Source organism: Anabas testudineus, unplaced genomic scaffold (genome assembly GCF_900324465.2).
Source record: "Anabas testudineus unplaced genomic scaffold, fAnaTes1.2 Contig204arrow_ctg1, whole genome shotgun sequence".
In the NCBI taxonomy this organism is placed as follows: Eukaryota; Metazoa; Chordata; class Actinopteri; order Anabantiformes; family Anabantidae; genus Anabas; species Anabas testudineus.
Genome location: NW_022872800.1, coordinates 1,975 through 7,778, shown reverse-complemented (window position 1 = coordinate 7,778; position 5,804 = coordinate 1,975). Strand labels below are relative to the sequence as shown.

The window sequence follows — 5,804 nt, the reverse complement described above, 5'->3', positions numbered from 1 at the left end:
AATGCCAAAGAGGCGTTGGGTGAACTACATGGAGCTATCAGCGACGTGCAGAACGCCCAACCTGACGGCCTGGTCATCATTGCCGGAGATTTCAACCATGTAAATCTCAAGTTGGTGCTCCCTAAACTCCATCAGCATGTGGACTTTGCGACGAGGGGGGAGAACGCGCTGGATCGTGTTTACAGCAACATCCCCGGCGCGTACCGGGCGGAGCCCCGCCCCCACCTCGGATACTCAGACCACATCTCTGTTATGCTAATTCCAGCATACAGACCACTTGTCCGACGCTCCCAACCGGTTCTGAAGCAGGTAAAGACCTGGCCAGCAGGAGCCATCTCTGCTCTTCAGGACTGCTTTGAGTGCACCGACTGGGACATGTTCAGGGAGGCTGCAACCACCGGTGATTACGTCAACTTGGAGGAGTACACATCATCAGTGACCAGCTACATCAGCAAGTGTGTTGATGATGTGACCATCTCCAAGACCGTCACTACACGCTCCAACCAGAAACCGTGGATGACTGCTAGGGTGCGTGCGCTGCTGAAGTCAAGGGACTCCGCCTTCAGAGCAGGAGACATGACGGCCTTAAGAACAGCAAGGGCTGAACTGTCCCGAGCCATCAGAGAGGCGAAGCGCGCGCACGCCAGGAGGATCCACGGCCACTTTGAGGACAGCGGAGACAGCCGGCGCATGTGGCAGGGCATCCAGGCGATCACTAACTACAAGACAACTCCACCCGTCTGTGTTAGCGATGCCTCCCTCCCAGATGTGCTGAACGACTTCTACGCCCGATTTGAGGTACAGGTAAAGAATAACACGGTAGCTAGGAAATCCACCCTTCCCTCAAATGATCAGGTGCTCTGTCTCTCCACAGCCGACGTGAGGAAGACTCTACGCAGAATCAACCCACGGAAGGCTGCTGGTCCTGACAACGTTCCTGGCAGGGTCCTCAGGGAATGCGCAGATCAGCTCGTGGATGTCTTCACTGACATCTTCAACATCTCCCTGAGCAGCGCCGTTGTTCCTACATGCCTCAAGTCAACGACCATCGTGCCGGTGCCGAAGACGTCTACTGTCTCCTGCCTCAACGACTACCGCCCTGTTGCACTCACACCCATCATCATGAAGTGCTTCGAGAGGCTGGTCATGAGGCACATCAAGTCCCAGCTTCCACCCTCACTGGACCCGCTGCAGTTTGCGTATCGTCCAAACCGTTCCACGGACGATGCCATCACCACTACTCTCCACCTGGCTCTCAGCCATCTGGACAACAAAGACTCATATGTTCGAATGCTGTTCATAGACTTCAGCTCAGCATTCAACACCATCATTCCCCAGCAGCTGATTGGGAAGCTGAGCCGACTGGGTCTGACCACCTCCCTCTGCAACTGGATCCTGGACTTCCTGACTGGGAGACCCCAGTCAGTCCGGATCGGGAACAGCATCTCCAGCACCACCATGCTGAGCACTGGGGCCCCACAGGGCTGTGTGCTCAGTCCACTGCTGTTCACTTTGCTGACTCACGACTGTGTAGCGATGCACAGCTCGAATCAGATCATCAAGTTCGCTGATGACACGACTGTGGTGGGTCTCATCAGCAAGAACGACGAGTCAGCGTACAGAGAGGAGGTACATCAGCTCTCAGCCTGGTGCAAGGCCAACAACCTGTCTCTGAACGTTGGGAAAACTAAAGAGATGGTTGTTGACTTTAGAAGAGCAAAGAGTGACCACTCTCCACTGAACATCGATGGAGCGTCAGTGGAGATCGTCAAGAGCACCAAATTTCTTGGTGTCCATCTGGAGGAGAACCTCACCTGGTCACTCAACACCCGCTCCATCAGCAAAAAGGCCCAGCAGCGTCTCTACTTCCTGAGGAAGCTGAGGAAAGCCCATCTGCCGCCCCCCATTTTGACTACATTTTACAGGGGAACCATTGAGAGCATCCTGAGCGGCTGTATCACTGCCTGGTTTGGGAACTGCACCGTTTCGGATCGCAAGGCCCTACAACGGATAGTGAGGACAGCTGAAAAGATCATTGGAGTCTCTCTCCCCTCCATCACGGACATTTACACCACACGCTGCATCCGCAAGGCTACCTGCATTGTGGACGACCCCACCCACCCCTCACACCCAATCTTCACACTTCTGCCATCAGGGAAGAGGTTCCGGAGCATTCGGGCCCTCACAACCAGACTTTTGAACAGTTTCTTCCCCCAAGCCATCAGGCTCCTCAACACACACACAACAAACTGAACTGAGCACACACACTCGCTAGAGTCGACATGTTTCCATCCTTCAGTTGTAAATTGTATTCATTTCCGCTACTGGTCGCTGCTGTTTTGTGTTTTGTGTTCTGTTTTTGCACTGTCTTCTGACGTCTGTCTGCACTTTTTCTTTGTGTTACTGCACTGTTTGCACTAGGTTGCACAGGATGCACTTTATGTGTTTTGCTAGGACAACTTAGCAGTCCTCAGCCCCATGTTTGTCTTGTTGCCGTTTTATGTAGCACCATGGTTCTGGAGAAACATTGTCTCATTTCACTATGTACTGCTTCAGCTATATGTGGTTGGAATGACAATAAAGCTTCTTGACTTGACTTGACTTGACTTGACTTGAGTGGATGTTAGAGACTGTAGATAGTGGATGTAGGTGGAGGACGAAGGTGGTGCTGCATGATGTTGAAGGCAGCAGAGGGAGGGTGAAGGTGGAGCTGCATCATGTTAATGGCAGCAGAGAGAAGGTAAATGCTGAAGGTGGTGCTGCCAGATGTTAAAAGCAGCTGAGTAAGGCTGGATGTGGAGGATGAGGGTGGTGCTGCATGATGGTAAAAGCAGCAGAGTGAAGGTGGATGCTGAAGGTGGTGCTGCATGATGTTAAATACAGCATAGGGAGGCTGAAGGATGAAGATGGTGCTGTAGGATGTTAAAGGCAGCAGAGCAAGAGTGGAGGTAGAGGTGGAGGATGAAGGTGGTGCTGTAGGATGTTAAAGGCAGCAGAGGGAGGCTGAAGGATGAAGGTGGTGCTGTAGGATGTTGAAGGCAGAAGAGGGAGGCTGAAGGATGAAGGTGGTGCTGTAGGATGTTGAAGGCAGAGGCTGACGGTGGAGGAGGTGGTGTAGGTGGATGTTCCAGGAAGCAGAGAGTAAAGTCTCTTTACTTTTGCTTCTTTGTTCTTTTTCTTTCTGGATTCTGAGGCTCTGGTTCTCCTGAAACATCCACGTCATAAAGTGGAGGACAGACACCAACCTCGTATGACACCACCACGTCCAAACGTCCGTCCTCACCGGCTGACGTCTCCATCTGGGGACGATACAGCTATTACTGACATTCCTTCAAAAGGGGCTCTGAGACCATAGACACTTCATCAATGATCACACTCTCAGCATTTATAATCTCACATCTGGATCGGAGGTTTCAAGCTTCTTGTCAGTTTGAGAAGAGCATGTAGTGTTGTTGATATCTTGTCTAAGGACACCTCAGCGAGTAGCCAGGAGGAACAGGGAACTGAACCACTCCCCCTGGAGTTCAGTAGACGACTACTCTACCACCTGAGCTGCTCCAAAAGTGTGACGTACTCCCCGTCGGGGAATCGAACCCCGGTCTTCCGCGTGACAGGCGGAGATACTGTCCACTATACTAACGAGGAAGGATAAACCACAGCACCCAACGTGGGGCTCGAACCCACAACCCTGAGATCAAGAGTCTCATGCTCTACCGACTGAGCTAGCCGGGCTACTTCTGTTACGTGTCCCTTCATGATTTCACTACATTCACTGATGTCGTCCCTATTTGAGCTTTGAATGACCGTTTTCAGGTACTCTGATAGGCCAGACTCCTTTTTCATGATATACAAAGATAGATACACCACACAAGAATAGACATTTAGAATAAAGCTCACATCAATGCATCAAGTATTGATGAGGGTTGTCGCCATTTACCCAGCAGTCTTTTGTATCACTGTACTGGACTCATTGATCACATTGAGACATTTTACAAACCCACTGACTGTTAACTTGCATCTATCCAGGAGCTGCTACAAACTAAGGAAGGTGGTATCTGCAACCTGAGCTGAGACTTGTGAAACAACTCTTAGAGTGGTCTTTGCGATGCATTTGCACTTCTGTGACTTTCCTATAGTCTTCAGACTGTGTATGTGGATCAGGGAGCTCTGCTGTGATGTATCTGGACACGAAATCACACACTGTTTGATCATCATCTTCCTCAAACACAGGTGCACCTTCTACCCACATGAGGCAGTTTATGTGTGAACTTCCACGATGTTGAAAACTGTGCAAAGAGCAAGTCATTTGTGTCTCTGACGAAGCGCTCATCAATACAGGAAAGCCCTGATTTGAAATAATTGCTTGGTGATAACCTGATGTGTCTCTTTTCATGTAGTGTATTCTGAGCAGTTGTTGAAAGAACTGACACGATGTTAAGAAAATCTTTCAAATAAACAACTTTTAAAGTCAAACATCAATTGGAGCAATGTTGACACCAATTCAAAATGATTTCAGTGTTAATATGGCTGTTGTTTAGAGGTACACTTAGATTTGTGAACTTACTGATAAAATGCTGCCTGACAGCAGCTTATTTTTATCAGTAATGATTTTATCTTTAGAAATTGGCAGTATTTAGACACTATAGTGCACACACTACTATGGATACACACCTCTGTCAATGGCTGCATGATAAATAGTTTATTAGATTGCAATCTCCATTCAAACCCACATGCAATCTCTTTCTTTCATCTCTCACCCTTTTGCTGTGAAGTGATGAGGTGAGCTTTGGCCATCGGTAGTTGGAGACACAGATGCTTATTTATTTTTCTCATTAAATGTTTCATTCAGCTTTAATAAGCAGAACTGACTGACTCAACAATAAGTGTCAGCTCACAACTCAGGCTAAAGGCAATTCACTTATGCGTTTATATCAATTACATTTATTGTCTGAATGTCAGACAGTTGCTGTGAATTATTCTTCAGTCAAACAGAAGTAGATTTCATGTTTTTATTTAGTAAGTTAGTTAAATATCTGTTGAAGAGAACGTGTGTTAGCACTGGATTCAATCACAGTCAACAGGAATTTGCTGAGATTATTAAACAAGTTCAACCATCTTTTTCTTGGTCTCTGCAGGATATACCAATGGTCAATATCTCCACATTTGTTATAGCTAATGTGATTTCAAACACAACAATACTTATATACTTATATTAAATATGCTGGACTTTGACATTGCATTTATAAATAGGGGAATGTGAATTTGATTTGACCTTCCCATTTCTACTTTATGTCACAGAGTGATACTTTACTAAGATACTAAGTACTGCTACTTACTGACATTTGAAAAATGTGTACTTACTGTTCAGGGTAGTAAAACAAAGAGAAAGGTTTCATATTAACAATACAGCTGTTTGGTTAAATTGAGTTGTGATTAGTGAGGCTCTGTGGCGCAATGGATAGCGCATTGGACTTCTAGTCAAACAGCTGAGGTGATATTCAAAGGTTGTGGGTTCGAGTCCCACCAGAGTCAATACTTTGCGGCCTAGTGGCTCAATGGGTAGATTGTTGACCTTAGATGCAGAAGGTTTGGGGTTCAAACCCTGTCACAGAAATCAGGTGGGTCTTGTGGAGCAAGACACTCCACACTAGCTCCCACTGCTCCCCCCAGGGGGACGGGTTAAATGCAGAGGACCAATTTCATTGTAACATGTAAAGGTGACATATGACGATTAAAGGCTTTGTTCATCAAAGTGTAGAATGAGCTTCCTGTGGGCAGGAAAACTCACTGTCTGTTTGAAATCT

The 5,804-nt window shown here is 47.5% G+C and overlaps 3 non-coding genes across 3 annotated transcripts; 1 reads left to right on the top strand and 2 right to left on the bottom strand.

Moving 5' to 3' along the window:
- Window positions 1-3,573: 3,573 nt before the first annotated feature.
- Window positions 3,574-3,645, bottom strand: trnad-guc. The gene has a single exon. It is a non-coding gene; the product is annotated as a tRNA-Asp (tRNA).
- A 14-nt stretch (window positions 3,646-3,659) lies between these two features.
- trnak-cuu lies at window positions 3,660-3,732 on the bottom strand. The gene has a single exon. It is a non-coding gene; the product is annotated as a tRNA-Lys (tRNA).
- Window positions 3,733-5,440: 1,708 nt separating this feature from the next.
- Window positions 5,441-5,532, top strand: trnar-ucu. Its single transcript is given in 2 exon segments — window positions 5,441-5,477; window positions 5,497-5,532. It is a non-coding gene; the product is annotated as a tRNA-Arg (tRNA).
- The last annotated feature ends 272 nt before the right edge of the window (window positions 5,533-5,804 follow it).